A 21,957-nucleotide genomic window follows, 5' to 3' on the forward strand; every position below is an offset into this window, starting at 1 on the left:
ATTTATTATATTTATTTTGCAAAACTACTAAACATTATCTGGTTCCAACTTCTTAAATGTGGACTTTGTAGACTAAATTATTGTTAGAAAAATGTACATAAGTTATCCCATGCTTTGCTCAAGTAACTGTAAGCAATCATTATCTGTTGTTATCTGCACTCTTGAAGGCTATGCGCACGGGAGTATCTGCAGCTGCGAAGCAGCTACTTCTCTAATCAAGACAAAACAGATTGTTCTGTCTCTGAGACAAGCAGGAAGCATCCTGCTTCTAAGATGAGATTGTGCAACTATGCTGACATATGTTTATGTGACAAAGAACCACCCTATGGAAATGAAAGAGCGAGGTAGACGGCTGAGAAACTCAGAGCGGGTTGGAGACTGTAACTGAGCACTCTCTGTCCGTTCTCCTTGCAAGTATATAACCTCACCACTCTGTGTCCTGCCTCATTATTGTGTTCATATCTGTTTTAGGTTGCTTAAACCTGACATTTACTTGGTCCTTCGAGCCGGATCCCAACACACCCGAGGACTCCTGTGGGCGGAGCGGAACACCAGTTAAGACCGTGGCCACGGCAGGCCGTGCTTAGAAGCTCGGCCTAAAAAGACCCTTTCCGGGACTGGGCTTTGGCTCGCCAGTTGGAGTCTAAGGGTTGACGGGAATCCAAGAGGAGGACTACGGTTTGGTGAGTGTTATTTTCATTAAAAAGGAATGAAAGGAAAACACTGTGGTAGACTGTTAGAGAACGCGTGAAGGCAGGTCTCAGAGAAAAACGGTAAAGAGTACGCTGGTAGTACGGCTTTAGGCGTTAAATAAAACCCTGTGGATGCTAGGCACTGACAGCTAAAAGAGGGACGACGGAGTCCGATAAATTCCGTAAACGTGTGGCGGAGCTCGATAAATTCCGTAAACGTGTGGCGGAGCTCGTTAAATTCCGTAATAAAACAGTGACCAGAGTTGTTTTTCAAAAGAAGGGGAATGAATGGATAGAGTATACCACTAGGTATTCTCTATCATGAAATAAAATTGAGAGTAAAATAACAAACTGTTGTGGAAGCACTAGGCAAGAATCCTACGCCTCCGTGGAGGTAGAAGCTTGAGGATTACCACAACAGGATTTCTGTTATCTCAATTGAAGGAATATCAGTCATAGAATACCCTAGGTATTGAAAGACTGATCCAAAACATTAAATAAAATGGGAAAAGGAAACAGTAAGCAGAGCCCGCGAGAAGCCTTAACGTGTAAAGACTGGAAATATGTTGAAAAACGTGACCACCAATATACCAAACATCTCGATAAATGGATAAGAAAATTTGGTTACGATGGAAGCCTGAATACACAAAAGATTACAGTCTTACAAGAGAAAATACGGCGTGACGCACAAAATGATAAAAGTCGTATGAAAAAACTAGGCTTTGAGGATACAGAATGCTGGCTAAAGATAGCAAACAGCAGAGAAGAGGGCCAGAGAAAAAAGAGAGAGGAAGAACAAAGAGAAAAAGAGAGAGAGGGAAAGTCGCGAGAGCAGCAAAAAGGAAAAGAACGGGAAGCTATGTTTCACAGAAAGGAAGATGATGAGTATGGAGTGACAAGAAGGAGGCATATGCCACAAAGAGTAGAGAAGGAGGAGGAAGAAGACGAGGGAGCTAGTGGAGGACATGCATCAGGGGCCACACCAAAAAAGACACCCACTAAAGACACAAAGCAAAAACTGTACCCTGACATACCAGATGTACCTCCTCCACCAGAATACAGCTCTGGACCAAGACATTTGAGGTCACAAAAAGGACCCAGCATGTCATGGTCTAAAACATTAGGGAAACTATTATCCCCATCTCCATCAGCACCCCCCACATGTGATACTGTAGAGGAGTATCCAATGATTGAAGTTCCAAATAAATTCTATTTATTCAAATAAATAACTGATGACGAAAATAATGCCCAGTTGCTGCCATAAACTGCAGTTTAAAAGTGTGTCTTAAACAAAGTTGAGTAATTGGATGAGTAAGCAGCAATCATTTTTTGTTGTCATGTTTGTTGGAGTTTGAGAAATGAATGAAATTGTACTTCACTGTACAGCAGAGGGTAGATGAAACTTTGAGGATTTTGGACATCTCAAATGTAATGATGCAATAACCTTTGTTAATTTTTTTTATTTTTGGTGACAAAGCCAGCATTGTGAGTGAAAGGAAGGTGATTCTGAACTCCGAACTCTGGAATGTTACATTAGATAAGATTCTACAACAGGCACAAAGTGGGGATACAACACTCTGCACCCATGTCTTTATAGTCTAATTTGTCAATGCCAGAGAAGCAAAATGTAGATGTCAAACAGATTTGCACTGAAGATGTCCTGACAGAAAAACTGGTAATGAAAAGCAGAGGATGTATCTGTGCTGCAAAGTGATCTGGGGACGTGTGGCTGTGAACCATTAGAAATATATGAACTCTGTTGCATTGAGGATGTTCAGTGTTAGATGCTTGAGTAAGCAGATGGACTGCACTATCACTATGCTGCCTCAAATGTTTTTAAAAACCATGTCTAGGGTTAAAATGAAAAAAAGTTATTGTCAGCAGTTCTTGTGCAATGCTACTGATGGCCCAGACATACTGTCAATTCAGAAAGTATTCAGACCCCCTTTTGTTATGTTTTTGCTTTATGATTATTTTTGACCCTCATCAATCTAATCCTCTACTGAATACCCCATAATGACATAGCAAAAACCTTTATCAGATGATTTGTGTTTGGTGAAATATGGCTACATTTTTTGGTGAATTTTATATTTTACAGATCACTTCCAGGAGAGATTAAACAGCATGGTGGGTGTGAATTCATCTTGCTTTACAACAAGGGGTCCCATTCACAGAATGAAAAAGGTATAAATCCACCAAAAGAGTGAAATGTTGAAAGTTAACAAAGATGACATATATGGCACCATTTTAACAGGTTATCTTTCAATTTATTGGGGATTCTGTTACATTGTTATATTACAGTTTAATTGTCTCTAGATATGACCTTTGGGATTGACCAGCAAATCTGAGTAAAACAGACTTTGTTTATATTGTTTAAATATGGCTCATGAAGCACTAATATGGTAGATTTTTTTTTTTTTTTTTTTCCATCATTGAATGTCCCAAGGCAGTAAGTGACTTATTTGAGCTTGCTCCTTCTCTGCATAGTTAGTGTACTCTGTTGGGTGCAGTCTTTATTTATATCTGAAGTTTTGGTATGCTTTTTCTATGCCCAGTGCTTTAATTGGGGCTGGGGCCTGCTGCTGCCCCAGCATACAATAATAATTTAGACAGAAGTGTGCTTGCAAATTTGTGCCAACACATGGGAGAAGGCCCTTTTCTGTTTTAATATGGTAATGCCCCCCAAGCACGAAGCCACAAACATAAAATGTCCTAGCCTCAAACCCATCCAACACCTTTGGGATGACCTGGGATGCAGACTATGAGCCAGGCCTTATCACTCAACATTAGTGTTCATCACTTTCATCTCTAATGCTCTCGTGGCTGAATGGGAGCAAATCCCTGTAGCCATGTTCCAACATCTGTTAGAAAGCCTGAAACCAGAACAGTGGGGGATGTTATGGAAGCATTATTTGCCATAGCTTTGGAACAGAATGTTAAACTTTCAGTAATGTCCAGCTCTCCACATTCAGCACTTTGGACTGTATGGTTTGAAGCATTATCTTTCATAGAGACAAAAATTATTCAAAAATCCATGGAATCTGTGGGAGAAAAACAGAGATGTTCTTGCCATCTTTGATCAGTTATTGCTTCTATGTTTGGAGAAATATTATTGGAGAATCATAATAATTCACATAAGTCCCATAGTTTGCTCTACTTTCACAGGGCTATAGTCAGGGCAGTATCTCCTGCTGACTCCTGAAACAGATATGGCAGGAGGTTAACTCATCACCCTGCTTGTCATATACACACATCCCTGTTATTTTCATGTGCTGGTATTTGCCATTTGTCCTGATAGAATTTATTTTACAAGCACATCTGTGGTGGTAGTTGCCTGTCAGAAATGACTGGTGGAAAATATGTCCTCTGCTGTGGCTTCAGTCGACTGTGATGCCTACAGAACAGAGCCTTGTTGGGGAACACATGTTCTATCTCAACATCGCCACATCATGTTTTTGCAGCATCAGCAACTTGCTTTCCAGCGTAATAGCCGTCTGCGTGTGTAGGCGTCATTTTGTCACATCTTTAATTGGTAGGATAGCAGCTGAGGTTACCCATGGGAAAATGTGGCATCACCTGAGGGTTAAGCAGAGTTCAGCTCTGTAGGGAAAGTGACAGGGTCAGCTGTAGAGGTAAAATATTTTTTTTCTACTCCGTGACTCTTTTGACCTGGCCTAAAGAATTATCATGAAAATATAGTATTTAGTACATACAATATGTACTTTGTGGTCTTGGCAAGCAGTCAGACCTAATGAGCTGAGTAAAAAACCTGAAAAACTAATGAAGGTGGCGATAAAACTGAAAGTGTAATGAGAACATTACTGGCTATGACTTCATTGATCAATGAAAAAATGGAACATGACTTATCTCTAAAACTACTCAACATGAAGAAATCCTAGTGAGGAAACAGACTACTGCAGCTTCTATGTAACTTTATGTGACCATTCAACACTGTGATTTTTCCTCCATATCTGTCTTCCGTATTTACTTTCCCTTCAGGGAGCTGAGTGAGGGAGGTGATAATCTTGGTGCCTCATTAATGCTCAAATTAAAGTGATAAGCAGACTAGACAGTTTGGCATGTAGGTAACTTATTAAACTTCTTCAAAGCTTAAGGACTCCAATTCAGTTCCTTCTTTGATCAGTAATTGCTGGCAACTTTCCCACAATTAATTGGTTACTCTTGGGAAAACAGGATTTTTCTTACTGCACTTTGTGAGTGTGTGCTTTCTTTTCCCTTTATTCGAACTGCCCAAGGTGATAAAGAAGCACAAACTTAATCACAGAGCCCCCCAACCCACCTCTTTCATTAGACTTTAGACTTATCTTTACTTGTCACTTTGTTGGAACATCACAGTACAGAAAGAGTAACAAACTGAGGCTAGTGGACACTGTAGGGATAAGAAAGCCGACTGCTGCTGCTTCCCATGGGGTCCAATGGCAATCTGCTGGAATCCCTTATTTTTCCCTTCAGGCCCCAAGGTCCTCCTTGTTAAAATGGGTCCACTGAGAGCTGTCATCCACTTGGCAGGTGAAGAGAAGACAGCAGATGATCGAAGTGGAGCTTAGAGTAGCTAGAAGGCTTCGTGTTTGAACTTGTCATGTTGCTGTAGCTCCTGTCTGGATGAACTCTGTCATGTTGTTAGAGCTGTGTTTCCCCCGTAATTCCTTCTTTCAATGACCACAGTGTTTATATCAATTTTTGCCATTTACTACAAACCACATGCACTCTTTATACCAGGGATCAATGAATAGAGGCAAGTGGGCCAAATCTGGCCATCCCACAAAATTATTTGTTCCCATAATAATTATGATTTACATTTTGAAAGCCACATCAACATTTCATCTAATTCAGAATTTCTGTAATGATATAAATATAAGGTCCATTTAATCCCACTGAACAGGTTTTATATTATAATTAGAACCTCAGTTACTGAAAAAGTCATGCAAACAGATACTGTTTGACACTCTGCTGTGTAACAGATCATGATATGCACACCTCCTGGTGCTGAAATGAAGTTTTCCTTATTTCATGTGCACTTCTGAAAGATACTTTCTCTACCTTCTAACTCAACAGGCAACTCTGTCTTCCAGAGATTAGGTTTATATACAATTAAATAATACGTCAATACTGAAAGTATCGCCAAAATATCCAATTTTGCAGTAGAATAAGTGACTACAGCATTATTAAAGTTTTTTATGGTTATGTTTAGGTACTCATAGCACTTGGTTGAGGTTAAGGAAAGATTGTGGTCTGGCTTAATACAGAAAAGTTCTCAATGACTTCAGACACAACATGTTTATTTACATTTAACCAAAACAATTTTTTTTCATCATCTTAACCAAAGTGCTTTTGTTGCCTAAACCTAACCATAGATGCGACAGTTGATGTGAACAGCGGTCTCTGGCGTGACAGTCGTTGTACGCCATCCATCCCAGTCACCTCCTGTCAACTCCACTTTGTCAACTCCACTTCATCCATTCATTCAGAAGGAAAAAAGTTGCCTCTGAACATAATCCAGCCAGCAATTATGTTGCCAGCACAAAGTAATTGGGAAAACAGTTCAGCAGTATATGAAAGTAAGTTTCTAGGACACAGGGTTGACTGTGGGGATTCACATGTACTTCCTTTTTCACACACATAGGTGCAAAAACACTGAAGGCATGCACACACACGTGTGTGAACACAAACTCTGCCATGCCTTGTCTTGCTAAACAGATTGCCTGTGTTGCAGAGCATGTGGGCTGTGTACACTGAAAGATGCCTCTCTGTAGTGATAGAGTGTTTGCGATGCCTGATGGAAAACAAATGGCACTTCTTTGTGTGCACAGACATGGGTGAACGAATTCCACTTATAGTAACACAACATGCCCAGGCACTGACGGACAGATTCATAGACACACATGCTCACGTACATTATATCCAGACGCATCTGCATCCTTGTACTTGTGTCTTTGTCTGGTGAACTGATGACACTCAATCAGTCCTAACATTCTTTTTTCTTCTTTTATGTGACAACCAGGAAGACTTGTTTATGTAGTCTATGTCATCCTTCAGCAATGATTACATTAACTGGCCAACGGTTAAGGGTATTGAGAATGTATAGTGCCATAAGAACCGTTCTCTGCAGAATTTAAACAGTTTAATTCTTACCCTAAACAAAATGAAATCCTAACAGTCATCTTACCTTTGAATTATGGTAATTTTTTCGATAATTTATCAAGCACAAACATTTCTGAATGTCGAACAAAGCAATTTTCCTGTGGGGATCATTAAAGTTTTTCTGATTCAGATTCAGATTCTGAATAACTACTAGAAATACTACCAGGTTATATTCCCACCAGTACAGCCACATTACCGCTTCCAACGCATGTAATCTGATCCATATTTCGTCCAATAACAGTAAACCATTCTGCATAGTCCTCTGGCAGCACCTCTCACAAAAATGGCACTTTTAAATATCAGATCACTCTCCAACAAATTCTTCATTTTAAATTATTTTATTTTAACCCATAATTTAGATTTTTTTTATTTCACACTGAAACCTGGGAAAGACTTGGTGAAATCAGCTCTTTTTACAAATACAAATTTCTCAACATACCATAGTTTACTGTTCATGGTGGAAGTCTGGCTTTGGTTTTTAATTATCTTTTTTATCTTTAAACCCATGTCAATTGACATTCGTCAATTGACAAGTTTTGAATTACAGCTCTGTAAGACTGAACAGTCAATTTCAGTACTACATAAAGACCCCCTAAATTCAAGAAGGTTTTTATTGATGAATTCTCTGACTTTTTCTCTTTTATGCTTACTAGATGATTACTAGTCCTCCCAGACTCCAGGAAACTATTCCAACTATATTACCCCTCTCATTGCCAGGCAGTTCTCAGATGTCTTCTCTTCTCCTCTAGTTAGAGCCCCCTGTGCTGGTCTGGGCATAGAAAAACTGCTCACATTAATTAATTGCACTTGCACCAGTATTCTTGATTCATTTGCCCCTCACAAAGTTAGAAGTAAAAAATCAAAGCTTAGCCCTGGTTTAACCCCAAAACTTGCATGGTTAGGAAGGAATGCAGGAGAATAAAGGGTAATTGGAAAAAAAGATTAACTCCAGGTGTCTTACAAGCATCTGAAATACTGTGTGGTTAAATAACAACCCTGCAGTCACAAATTGTCATGAAGCAACACCAGATAGCCTATCTATGAATATTTCCTAACATCTTTTATTAGCAAAATTGTAAGCATATGATCTGAGATCTCATCGCCCTCCTATGATCCGTGAGACTTAAGCTCATGCTCCTCTGTTATCATCAACACTGAACTGATTTATCTCAACTCTTTGATTAATAGTTCCCCTAATAATTAATATCTTTAGATTTAGGAAATTACACTATATGAATTATTTTAATCTCGCGGCTGTCTTTGATAAAGTCAATCACTCATCCTCTTGGACCACATTAAGCATGTTGTTGGCATTCAGGGACAGGCCCTTCAGTGGTTTCCCTCCTACCTCCGAGATCGATCAGCCTCTGTTAGAATTGATAATGTGTCCTCTTCCTCTGCATCCATCTCATGTGGAGTACCACAAGGCTCCATATTAGGCCCTATTTTATTTTCCCCATATATGTTACCTTTGGGGTTTATTTCCAGAAAATATAATATTTCCTACCATTGTTATGCTGACGACACCCAGCTGTACCTCTCACTGAAACCTTGTGATCCATACAGTGTTATCTCCCTTCTAAATCGCACAGAGGATGTGAAATAGTGGATGGCAAAAAGCTTCCTTCAGCTAAACCAAAATAAAACTGAGGTCCTAACCTTCTGCCCTGCAAAAAATTACACTACCTTGTGTCGAGACTCCTCACTATTACCAAGAAGAGAGACCACATATCCTCTGAACTGGCCTGTCTTCACTGGTTACTACTGAAGTAAAAGTCTTTCATTTGCTTTTAAAGCACTGCATGGACTGGCAAAATGTTACATCTCTGAACTGCTCATCCCTTATTCACAATCCATCACTCAGCAATTCCACGCAGCAAATTAAAAACCATTGGTGATTGAGCGTTTTGGCCCTAAATTGTGGAATAGTTTGCCACTAAAAATTATATCTTCCCCTTCCATTGATATCTTTAAAACCCATCTAAAGACCCATCTTTTTTCTTTAGCCTCTTAATTCTCATCATAAAGACATGTTTGACCGCATTCTGGCTTTTACTTGTTTGTATTTTATTTGTTGTTTCCACAATGCTTTTTGTGTTATGATTGGAATCATCAATTAAATAATCCCAATATTTAATCTCTCCAGAAATGCTGTAAATAAACTGACTTGATTTGACTTGACTATTATTTGAGAAGAAGATAATTGTTGCTTGCAGCCCCAATTCATTTATTGCCTTGTACTGAAATTGTATTTTGATTTTATGATTTTATCATTGTCCTTTTACAAATTTTGGTTGTCCAAATTACTAATTTCAGACAATAAATTAGAACATTAATTTGAATTCTTTGAATTTTTCATTTTTTTTCATACTTTTTTCAATATTGTTATATATAGATTGGAAAATTAAATATCTTGATATTGATTTCAACGAAATCACACAGCCCTGCTTTAGATCTAAACACTAATCCAAATGTATTACAAAGTGAAAACTGACCAAAATGATCTCACTTTACAACACACTTTTCAAAGGCCACAGTCTGAAGGTCCAACATTAATGTTACATGACTGTCTCAAGAGTCCACATACACACAGGTATTTACACGGATATATGTATATATATACACGTATACCCATACAGCCAAAACATTAAAACCAGTAACAGCCAAGTGTACATACACAAAAACACACACAGACACAATGTCAAGCACAACAGTAGCCAGTGGTATCTGAGGGGTAAACACAGACCCTCTCCTTTGTTTCCATGTCTGAAAGCATCACATTAAACAGGTAGATGCATTTCATTTGACATATCCATCAAATCTCTAACAGAACAGTGACATCTCCATGCTCTGCCTATCTGTCTGGTTTGGGCCTTCAAGCCCTCTGGAAAATGAAAAAAAAAAAATATATATAGATACAGAATTACGTCAACCACAATCCACAATTCACTAAGCACTCAAATATCTGGTTTCTGTTGCTGCACAGGTAACCACTGTACATGTTTCCCATTTAAGCAAGATATGCAGCTGGAGAATATGTTTAATTTGTTTGTTCAACAGTTCTGTATTTTTCAGCTGTGTCTACACAAAATTTCCATCCATAAACACTACACCTAAAAGTAGCTCTAATATCTTTCCTTATCTTTTCTATATTGTTCTAAGCTACACTTTTGGACGTGACAACACATCAGCATGTGACATGTCTGACCACATATATGAACCTTCTTGTGAGCATACCATAACCTTAAGTTCTTTAAAACTCGTGGACTTGGACTTTCTCTCTAAGAAAATAGAACTTCTCTTGCCTATCAAATCTGTTAACAGGGCGGGAGACAAATACACTGTTGGCCTGTGCCCCGCTCACCTCACCCTCAGCCCTCGCCTGAACATCAGCAAGGACATGGGCATGGAAGAGCTCAGACCAGATTATGAAATCTTAGTTTAGTTTTGCTTGTACAATGTTTCTGGTTTGTTGATGCATATTAGCTGTTTTAGGAACACCGTCTGGCTTGTTCTGATATACCTACCTTTTGCCAGGCTGACTTTCAGGCACAGGGCTGTGTGTTTGAAAAGCAGGACCCCCTAGAGGTTGGCTATCCTTTGCCTGATCACCCTTTCTACTGAATCAAACAGGGCTTGGGTGCTTAATTTCAAATTTTGTCACAGCTGGGAATGCGACACCTCGAATAGATTTATTGGTATCGGGTTTTTATCAACAGTAAATTCTGTGAACAGGGTAAAGTACGAACAAAATAGAACTGTTCTCAGGCCAAAAATGTCAACTGTGCACACAATGTATCTCACAGTCAAATAGATTCACTGCCATGAAAGTCACTGAGCACCTCTAAGCTCTAAAGAGCATGTGTCCTTTTTGTTTTTGATACCACATATCCTTTCTTTTAACACCACCCCTAGGGACAATTTTTACGGTTTTATCCATAGTTCTGGTAATGCTCTAAGAATAGCAAAATACTGATTTTTTTATACTGAACACTTTATAATGAACACTGCAGCCTCTAAAGGTTTCCAACTTGGCTTTAGTCCTGTTTGTGTTTGACTTCTGTAGTTCTGAAGTTCAGAACTGCCATGTCTAGCTGAGTCTGCTGTCTTCGAAACATGTGTACAAACGTCTGTGTTTATTGTAATGTATGTATCAGCATTATGTATTTTAGTATGTGTGCATTGTTCTATTTACAGAACAGAGAGCATAAAGTGTCTTGGTTTCCAGTGTGTACTTTGGGAGGAGTGTGTGGCACTTTGACAGTTTGTCTTTTTGTATGTTTGACCCCCTTAACTGCCACACTTCCTTGCCACTGCTCCCATGTGTTTGCGTATATCTCAAGGATTTGCTTGAGTGAATGTGCTGTACTGTGGCCTCCAGGATTATCACATGTACTGGAGCGTGACTGACTTTTCATGCTATGGTCTGAGTATAAACTATATACAAGGATTGTTCTGTAATTAATAATTTTCTGACAGTCTGATGGACAAGATTGCAGAAATCTAACTGAAGTCTATTTTAATCCATCATGTAGACTTATTTTGCATTGCATTTGTGTATGTGTGCACTACATATTATGCTTACTACCAAAGTAACAGCAAGAATGAAAACCAAATAAATATTAAACATTGCAAAGTGTCAGTAATATCGGATTCATTTTGACATTTCTGATCTGTGTTTTTGTAGTTTTGGGTGCTTTACTGATCTACCTGTATGAAAGGCTGACTGCAGTGTTTTCCCTGCGTGTGACTGCTTGTCAGTTTAAATTTCCTAAGTACGTATTATGTGGAAGCTTTGTCTAAACCTGCGCTAGTGATCTAATGTCAGCCTGGTTGTTTATTGAACACACTGTTTTACTATTCTACTTTTTTTCTGTCTAATTTTGTGAGGTTTTTTCAATTTTTCAATTTTTCCAATTTTTAAAATTATCTTGCTTTAATAAATGCCATCTTTCATCACAAGTCTTTAATGAACATATAATCAGCAAAATGTTGAAAATCTGTTACCTTCAATATCTCTCTTTCTTTTATCTCCTGTTACGTACAGTACACCATAGAAATTAAATGTAAAAGAAAGTTAGGAAAAAAAATTGAAATTAACAGTTTCCACAAGTATACCATGCATCACCCAGTTCTTCGTGCATGAGTAAGATTATATCTTGTTTAGAGATCATTCTTTGTCAGAAGTCAAAAGTTAAATTTAAATGTTAATGGGTAATTTGTTTAACAGATTTCAGGAATAAAATAGCTCAGGATTGCATGTGAGTCCCATCTAAAATTTGAGTAATTTATTTAATAATGCTGAACAAGGTTACAGTCTTTACAGACTGCTTACTGTTCATTGCTGGAAATTGTTCCATGCACTCCATGATCTGGAACTCCTCACTAACAGACCTCAAAATGGATCATGACTGGGATGATTTTACACTCAATTAAAATCAGTCATGTGGTCATGAAAGTTGCTTTTTATTGCATTTTAATGGTGCAGGAGTATTGTATCACTGTTTGTATTCTGTATGTTTTGTTCAGTTATATTCAATTTTGTAAAGTTCATAAAGTTATCATCTGATCAACTATATTGGAAAAACCAAAATTACTTATTTGTCCAAAATAAGGATTACATTTAGAATTTGGGATTACATTTGGGATTTAAATTGTATTACTTGTGGTAAAATCCTTTGTTAATACAACTCCTAACTGTGTACCATCCAGTCAGTATTCAACACAGATGAGGTGAATCACAGCATGCACTACTGATGCCCATTCAAAAGGATCAATTATTATTCCATGTAAGCAAACTCTGGCTCATGTTCAGTAAAAATACGACAATAGCTGAATTACTGAAGTTGCTCACCGTCACTGCTACATCTGCTTTTGGCTTAGTCCATTCTTGTGAATATAAATGACAGACTATGAAAGTGAGGTTGAGGCATGTATGCTGCACTTTGCCAGCATCACATGGCCAAATTAAAAGGGCATACATTTTAATAGGCACTGGCCTCATCCGTAGCAGTTACTACTATCTGATTAATAGCTCAGTGCTCTCATTTCAATAGTTCATGAATAATTCTTCTCCAGTGCCAAAGTCATGATTACGTGTATTCATTGAGTGAAAACATAGATTTTTGAGGGGAACACTGTCAGAGGAGATTCATCTTACCATTTAACAAATCTGGCTGTTTCAGTCTTACATATCAGATTGTAGGTATGAAAGCAAGTCTGGAAATTCCAGATGTCAGGATCACTTCTACCGTCTTCTTCGGATGCTATTCTGGAATCAATCCATGAGGTTCCCACCTTTTGCATTAAATGCACCCTCCTTCCACAGCGCCCCACTGCAGCAGTGACTCACAGCTTTGAGATTTATTGTCTCTTTGGAACCTTCGTTTCAGCCAAAGTACACATGTCATTGTCTTATGTACACATCATGACCACAAAGCAAAACATTACTATTGATCATCAGGTTTTTTTGATTTGAGCACCCTCAACAAATTACATTTTCATGTTCACTTTTATTCTTTTTGTTCTTTGAGAGTGAAGTAAAGGACTAAAGGGCCATACCATTCATTCAGCATGTTGTAGTCATGTCCAGCCTACAGTCCAAAACCAAAAAAAATGTAATCAATATAATAATATAATTTAAAACAGAGATCAGCAGCAAATCATCACATTAGAGATGCTAGAACCAAAAAACATTTGGCTTTTTTCACTTGATAAATGAATTAAACTATTAATTGTTTATCAAAAATGTCAATTAAATTCTGAAGATGTATTAACTGATCAATATTTGCCTCAGCTCTATGACAGTCAACTTGCACTGATGTGAGATTTTCTTCAATTAAGAATCTTTGAACATCAAGTCTGCATTAATTTCTCTTGATTTGATCAACATTGTTTGATACTTTCTTTCTATCCTTTTTTTAATACCATTTTAAAGCACAGAGTTTTATAAAAGTATCAAGACTGCTCCCATCAGGAAAAACACTTATTCAAACATTTAAAACAATGTATGTTTCCATCCACAAAACCTTTTAAAATGGAGGTCAGATGAATAGTTGGGTGTACGGAGTATGTTGCATTCCCAGTTAATGTTGGTTTCTTTTAACCATCCATCCCTCATTTATCAATCCATTTTCTGCCAGGGTCGTGTTGCAGGTTAAGCAAGGGGGCCCAGACACCTTGCTCTTTAAACAATTACCCTGATTACCCTTTAACCTTAATCAAATAGTTTTAATTGCCTAAATTTAACCAAGTTTTAACTACAGAGATGACAGATCAGAAAACATATGGAGTCCATTAATAAAGTATTCAGACCCCTTCACTTTTTTTCACATTACGTTATGTTCCAAACTTATGTTAAAATCTTTAGATTGATTTTTTCCCCTCAGCAATCTACACTCAATATCCTGTAATGACAAAGCCAAAACAGAAATTTAAAAAATGTTTGTTAATTTAATATACATATTCAGATCCTTTACTCATTACTTAGTTGAAGCACCTTTGGCAGCAATTACAGCCTTGTGTATGACGCAACAAGCTTTGCACACCTGGATTTGGCGATTTCTCAGCTTTCCCTCAACTGTGACCAGTCTCCTTGTCCCTGCCGCTGAACAACACCCACACAGCATGATGCTGCCACCACCATGCTTCAACTTTGGGATGGTATTGGGCAGGTTATAAGCAGGTCCTGGTTTCCTCCAGACATGACACTTAGAATTTAGATAAATCTTGGATTTCATCAGACCAGAGAATCTTGTTTCCCACAGTCTGAGAGTCCCTTGGGTGCTTTTTTGTAAACTCCAAGCATGCTTTCATGTGTCTTTCACTCAGAGGAGGCTTCTGTCTGGCCACTCTGCCATAAAGCCCAAATCAGTGTGGGATTTATCGAGTGTTGCATTGATGGTTGTCCTCCTGGAAGTTTCTCCCACCTCCACACAGGATCTCTGGAGGATCAGCCGGAGTGACCACCAGGTTATTGTTCACCTCTCTTAGCAAGGCCCTTCTCTCGTGATTGCTCAGTTTGGCCTGATGGCTAGCTTCTTTCATTTAAGGATTATGGAGGCCACTGTGCTCTTGAGAACCTTCAGTGCAGCAGACTTTGTTTTGTAGCCTTCCCCAGAGCTGTGCCTCAATACAATCCTGTCTCTGAGCTCTCCAGGCATCTCCTTCAACCTCTTCGCTTGGTTATTGCTCTGATATGCATTGTCAACTGCGGCCTTATATAGACAGGTGTGTCCCTTTCAACATTGTGTCCAATCAATTGAATCTACCACATGTGGACTCCAGCCAAGGTGTAGAAACATCTCAGAGAAGAGAAATGGGATACACCTGAGCTAAATTTCAAGTGTTATAGCAAGGGGTCTGAATAATTATGTCAATGTGATATTTCAGTTTTTTCTTTTTAATAAATTTGCAAAAAAATATGTTTTGGCTTTGTTATTATGGGTTATTTTGTATTTAGTATTTAGTAGATGGATGAGGGAAATTTTTGTAACCATCATGTAGGCCATTTTGAAAGGCACTGACAAACAATATATTTTGTCACTTAGGATTGAGGACTTAGTTTGAAATGCTCGAATTTGAAAGCAAAATATTCAAATTCTATAGAACTAATGTCATGTCACCAATGATATCAATGCCATTCAGGGAGCTGAAGAACTTGAATGTTGACAAACAAACCACTTATGGAAACTTGTGGCTTGAGATTTGCCAACCAGTCCTCCAACCTATATGAACATATAGATTGCTTGTCCCTACCCTTGAATACGAACCATAGGAGCACCAGCAGCAGGCGTACCAGACCTTCGTCATCATGGTAACAAGAATACAACCTGTAGTAGCGTACCAGCAGCAGGTTTACCCAACCTTCGTCATCATGCTAACAATAATAAACACGTCGTTAAGGTTGTGGAACAGTAACAGCTTGGTTAGGTTTAGGCACGAAACTACTTGATTAGGTTTAGGAAAAGATTGAGGTTTAAGTTAAATTAAGTACTTCCTTAAAAGTGCTATATGTAAGTTTTTGCTATCGCTACATAGCAAACGTTAGTATTAACAGCTGTTTACTTACCAGACTTGTAAGTAAACAGCTGTTAATGCTAACAAGAAATGTTGTGAGTTCAGCATCAAACTTCATTCCTTTACTAGCCAAGAGCTGTCTCCAGTGGTGGAAAGCAATGCCAGTGGTAACTTGTTTTTCTTCTATTTCTATCACTTCTTACCGCTACTTAAGTTAGCATGCTAACCAGCTAGCCCCAGCCCATCCCAGTGAGTCACTGTAGTATCCCCTCTGCCCTCAGTTCAGTATGAGAGGATGAAGAAGTACTACTGCCCAAAGGGCGTACTCTAACCTCTTGTCTTGTAAACGCAATCATGACTGAAGGTCAGTTAACAGCTGTTAATGCTAATGTTAGGTATGTAGGATTAGCAATAACTTACATAATATATATGGCAACTTTAAGGATAGAGGACATACATAGTCATGGGTACAATAATAAATGCACAGTTAAGGTTCTGGAACGGTCATGGATAAATGAAACAGCGTTGACTTTTGGTTTCTAATGGAAAACGAACAGCGTTGTCCTGTGTGAAATTCTTGTGTTTTGTTGACTCATCCATCCACCCCAACCTCCTCCTGATGCGGACTTTATCGCTCTATGTACTACACCACCTAACTTCCTCATTGGCTTTAGTCATAATTACTATGGTCGCTAGAGGTCACCTTACAATAAAAAATAACTATGGGTTGTAATAAGCTCCTTACATAGACAACTTTTGTGGTCTTTTTTACAGGAAGGCCAGTCTGAGATTTGCGGTATCTAGAATGCGTCCTGAAAGAGTTCAGTCAGCTTTGCTTTGGCCTAAAGCTCCTTTCAATAGCTGGTGGCACGACATAATATTTGGGTAATGAAGCCCAAAAAGGTCCAGAGGTCCAGCAGTTACCTCTGGCTACCATCTGCCAACATTCAAAGCTGTGCATTGCAGCTTTATTAAAAGTAGCTGAATGAATATAATTAACCAATCCTGCTGCTACCGCTATGCCTTCATGTGATAAGTAAGCTACTGTGTTAGACATCAGGAGAAGAAATAAGTGTATTTTTTGCTGCTTAGGATATTGTTTTGTCTTCTCTCCCTTGTCCTTGTCTTGATTGTTTTTTTGGTTTTTTACTGTGTGTGTCCGCTGCTGTTGCATCAAATCAAGTTAGATGATAGAATATGTGTTGCTATTTAAATGCTAATTTTACTTCCTCTGCTGGAGAAAAGTTTTCTATCTTTGGAGGCTGTAAAACAACCAGCTTATCTTTTGCTGGGCTCTGTTTTATGTTCAGGTAGCAGGAGTTAATACCATATGCAGATGATGACTGCAGTGGAAAAAATACTCGAGACAAAGCTGCTTCAAGATAAGCACACCCTTCAATTATCTGTCAAAAACAAATCTCCATTGTTGAAAATAGAATATGGAACAGCCTCATGTTTTTCTTTCACTCACATGCAGCACACCTACACACATCTTTTGACTTTAATTTGGCTACCATATAAAAGCTGTATATGTGGCCACAGCAGTGCCAATAAAAAGCTTTGCATATACAATGCCTATATCCACTGAATCTGAGTGTACAGTAAACTTCTGAAGGTGCCTATTAGCATTGATTTTATTTGTGGTTTTTGCTGTGTTGTAGATAGGACCATATGTTTTCCTCGGCAATCACCCTCCCTCAATAACGGCATTGGAATGCAGTGATAATGTTTGTAGTCTTTCGCAGTGCAGTGTTACACCTAGGATTTGAATCTCTCAGCAACTGGTAGGCATCTGCTGCTGAAGTGTCATCTTCTGTGTGTGTGGCACATCAGTATGTTTCACTTATATGCAAGAGCCTTTTGTTGTCTTACCTCTCATTTGTGGCACTTTATTAACTCATTTTTTGGAGTAAAGCAGTGTTTCTTGAATCTACTGTAGAGCCTGTAGTTTATTTCCTTAAGACTAAATTCTTTTCTGTCATCTATACTCTACTCAGTGTTATCTACAGTCAACCCTCCTCTACAAAATATGCTCATATGCTACTATTTTGTTTTGCCCAATATAAATGCTGCTTTGATTTCATTAACTGGCAATGTTCGTTTGTTTGTATGTTTGCTTTCAGTCCATGAAGTGTGAAGTTCTTACACTTCCTGACTTATCTGAGTGAAAACAACCACTGTGACTACTCAGGTGTGTCAAGGTATGAAAATAAGCAGGGTTTTAACTTTCCTCTCAAGCCCTCTTTTTTTCATTCTTCACACAACTACTTCCATCACTATGTTCAGTGCAACACCAAGAATGACTTAAAGACTGGCCAAATGTGTCCATCGTTATCCCCATTTGAATTACGATTATTATTTTTTTAAAGATTGATTTTTGACCATTTTGCTTTTTATTGACAGTGATAGTGGAGAGATAGACAGGAAGGGCAGGGGGTAGAGAGGAGATGACATGGAGCAAAGCGCGTGGGCTAGATTTGAACCTGGACCACTGTGGCAAAAAGTCATCATTGACACATGGCTTCAAGGATGACTTTAACCGGGTGAGCTACCAATGCAACCAATTATTATTATTATTATCATTATTATTTACCATTTTCAACACATTCTATCTCACACAATATAGTTTTAGATTTTCATATATTTTGATGATCTTTCCTCCTGTTCCAGGCAGCCTTCAGCTTCGATTCATTCCCCCGTTATGAAATGGGTATAGAGACACATTAAACTTGCTTGATCCATGTAATCCATCACAGTGAATATTAAAATACTTTTTTTTTTAATGTTACATTATCCTTGCATTGCAGTGTGGACTGATTTGAAAAGTTTGGAATGTATTACCACATAACAATGATGTAATGTTGACGAAAATAATGCAGACCTTACATTTTTTAAAATGCTTTACACAATCCAAATCAAGTTGCAAGAGTTTCTACTTGATTTTCATTGTATATGAAAATAAATGGACTTCACTGGATGCTTCAAATGGTGGCAAAGTACAAGCACCTATCTAGCAGCATAGATTGAAAATTGGTTAGCTCTGATATGAAGTATACATGATTCATAGGAAATTGCCTTAAACATGAAGAACCACTGGCATGAAACGGGAAGATAGTGGTTTTCGATTCAATACTGAAAAGGTTAATATATCTTATCTTCAACAACTTAATCAGGGACTATGAATGTTTCCTGACATTAATCATTTCATTCAGTCCCATTCAAAATGATTCTTAATTTCCACTTCTAGCGCAAAGGATTACAATAAAGAAAGCATTTTAATATGTAAGTCTAAGATGACTTCATAAAATGTCAATTTTGGACATGTAATAAGGACTGGGCTTTTTCACTTCAACTTGAGCTGGGCTAACAGGTTTCACCTACTTCCAGCCTTTGTGTTAGGCTAAACATACCTTTGACTTATGTCTGATCTGGACGCAAAGAGATGAAACTATCAATGCTTACATCTTGTAAGAAAACAAACGAGGATTTGCCAAAATGTTGAACTATCCCTTAAATGTAATGTCCCAAGACAGGGTATTCTACTTTTCTGTTGTTGTGAGATGTATAAATCCCACAAGGGTGCAAAGTTCAATCCTTTAACCATGTAGTTAAGTCAGCCATATATACACAATCTGCATGTTTAGACTTGGAAGTGCATTACAAAGAATCCAGAACCGAGCCATCCTGATTATTTTTATGATAGATTTCCTCCATTCAAATCGGGTAAACAAATGCCTGCCAAAGACCTGAGGCAGTGTGAGCTTTTTTCATCTCCTTCCATAAAGGCTGTTATATTGCCCTGTTCCAATCCCCAGGAGACATCAAGGAAGCATCTCAAAATTCTACCTCAATCAACATACACTATCTGCATAACTCAATTAAGGCTTCAACATGACTTTTAATGTGCTTGTTGTGTTTTTCTTCCTCACTTAGTTTAATCTACTCTCCCTGCTATCTTTTTTTCTTCTTAATATCAAGAATTTGCTGAATGACAGTCCTCTCTCTTGCTTTAGTCTCAAAATAGAATGGGGTAAGTAAAAAATTAGCCTTGAAGATGTTTTGGCAGTTGCTTGACATGGAGAGTAATTTTGCTGTTCCTGCACTTTTAATTTGCTCATACATAGAAATGAAAGAAATCTGTAACAATGTTTCTACCTGCCCAACTCCAGATACTGCAGCTCCTTATAATGCTCACAGTTTCTGCAGTTGACTGTATACTGTGCAGACATCTATGTAAATTTGAAATCTATCTGCTGTAGCCATCTGAAATCTTCTACCCTCTTTTATAACTACAGCGTAAAGACATAAAACATATTTTTACAGTAAGTATTGACCAAGGTTCCCTGAGTATGCAGTGTCACACTGATACTTTTCTGTATGTTATTGCAGTAATATGTTTCCTGCATATATTTTGATTTTTAAAATCTTTTTAAAAATTTTTTAAAATCAAAAAAAAAATTTTTTTTAAAGCAAAATACCGGCTTAACAAATTGTTCTTCTAAACCATACTGCCACACTGACCACTCAGGGACAGGCATACATTGTTGTTTTTGGAGCTCCATTGTCCCCATCGATGCTACAACATGATTTTGGAGGTCTTCAGTATCAAAGAACAAGTCCAGTTTCCTTTGAGAAAGCACTGCTAGGTGCCATAACTTTATTCAAACTTCATTCAAGCTAAATAGTTAATCACAAGCTTTTCTCTCTGACATTAAGGCTCCCATGGTCTCCTTTACAAGAACATTCAGATTAATGACTTCTGATCATTTGTTATTCCAAACCAGAGAAGTCTCATTTACCTAACACAATGTGTCTGTTTTCAATTTTACACTGTAAACTGACCAAGCAGGCCAAAATCATGAGTGGTCTCTTTCTAATTAACCCTCATAAATGAGTGTGCAGCTGCATTGAGATTGATGTTATTGCTCTGATGATGAGCTTGATTTCACAGGAGTCGCTACAACCTTTACTAAATCACTGGGCTTGAATGATTATGAGCATTTTACACTTGGAACATCTGTCGCTGTGGGCCAGTCTTGAAGCGGTGTGGGTTTTAATGATTAGTTATCCGTTGATCAAGCCTGTTCATGTTTGATCTATCAAAGTGGGAGCTTGTCTTAGACAAGGGAGATAAAGCAGCTGATTCTGACTGATTCCCTGTGATGAAAGGGCCACTGTGAATACCCCAGACCCATTCCTCTATCAGATAATATATTGCTGAGGATTGCCTTGATCTAATAGAATGAGGTGATTGATTATTCATGGTTCTTTCTCTGTGTGTGTGCAAGTCTTTTTTTTTTGGGTGCCTCTATGGTTGATGGAGATTAATAAGAATTTGCTTATATACTCCATAATGATGAGAAAACATCTTGTTTGTTGCTTTTAGGATAATTTGATGATGGTAATGTATTCTATTATCACAGAATTGACATTGGTAAAGTTTTAATTTTAAGCATGATGTAGCACCATGTAAAATTAATCACTATAATGTAGCAGAACACTCAGTGGGAAAAGTAGTGAAACTTGACAGGGGATGAAAGAGGCTATATAGCTAAAGAGGCTAATCAGGACATTTGAATCTAGATTTTGGTCATGGTTTTGAGATTTAAAGATTTTGGTTGTGGTCACTGTGAATTTTTTTTGGTATTAAACCAGACAACAATTTTTCTTCAACCTCAGCCAAGTGCTGTCAGTGCCTCAACATAACCATAAAAAAAGTTTAATCGTGCTGTAGTCACGACATCTAGATATTGTATTGCAAGCTCAGATATTTTGGCGGGAAATAAATATGTTGTCTGTGAACATTGTACTGATACATTCAGTATCAGCCTATTTGCAACTTGCCAAATAAGGTGCAATAATGTTTTGTACAAAAAGTATTTGCTGTTTCAGTTTAGTTGTATGGAAAAGTAATTTACAGGGGACAGGGTTGCTGGTATACTGGTGAACATAAATCTGTTTATGTCACAGCCTGACAGCTGATTTGCTGATTTGCAGTACTACAAAGATCAGGAAAGCTACAATAGAGGAGAAACCAACACAAAGTGCCAAAACCAAACAACTTCAGTCGGTTCTGACAGCTCTG

The 21,957-nt window shown here is 38.0% G+C and overlaps 1 long non-coding RNA gene across 2 annotated transcripts in view; it reads left to right on the plus strand.

The window, feature by feature from the left end:
• The first annotated feature begins 379 nt into the window (after window positions 1–379).
• LOC120807506 overlaps window positions 380–21,957 on the plus strand; it is a 36,668-nt gene continuing 15,090 nt past the window's right edge. Inside the window, exons 1-5 of one of the 2 annotated variants that reach the window (XR_005709832.1) lie at window positions 380–683; window positions 2,791–2,876; window positions 17,996–18,073; window positions 18,276–18,415; window positions 18,543–18,621. This is a non-coding gene — a long non-coding RNA (uncharacterized LOC120807506). Of the gene's footprint in view, window positions 684–2,790; window positions 2,877–17,995; window positions 18,074–18,275; window positions 18,416–18,542; window positions 18,622–21,957 lie in introns of those variants that run through there. The other variant, XR_005709833.1, reaches the window with a different exon arrangement.

This window comes from Xiphias gladius, chromosome 21, assembly GCF_016859285.1.
Source record: "Xiphias gladius isolate SHS-SW01 ecotype Sanya breed wild chromosome 21, ASM1685928v1, whole genome shotgun sequence".
NCBI lineage: Eukaryota > Metazoa > Chordata > Actinopteri > Istiophoriformes > Xiphiidae > Xiphias > Xiphias gladius.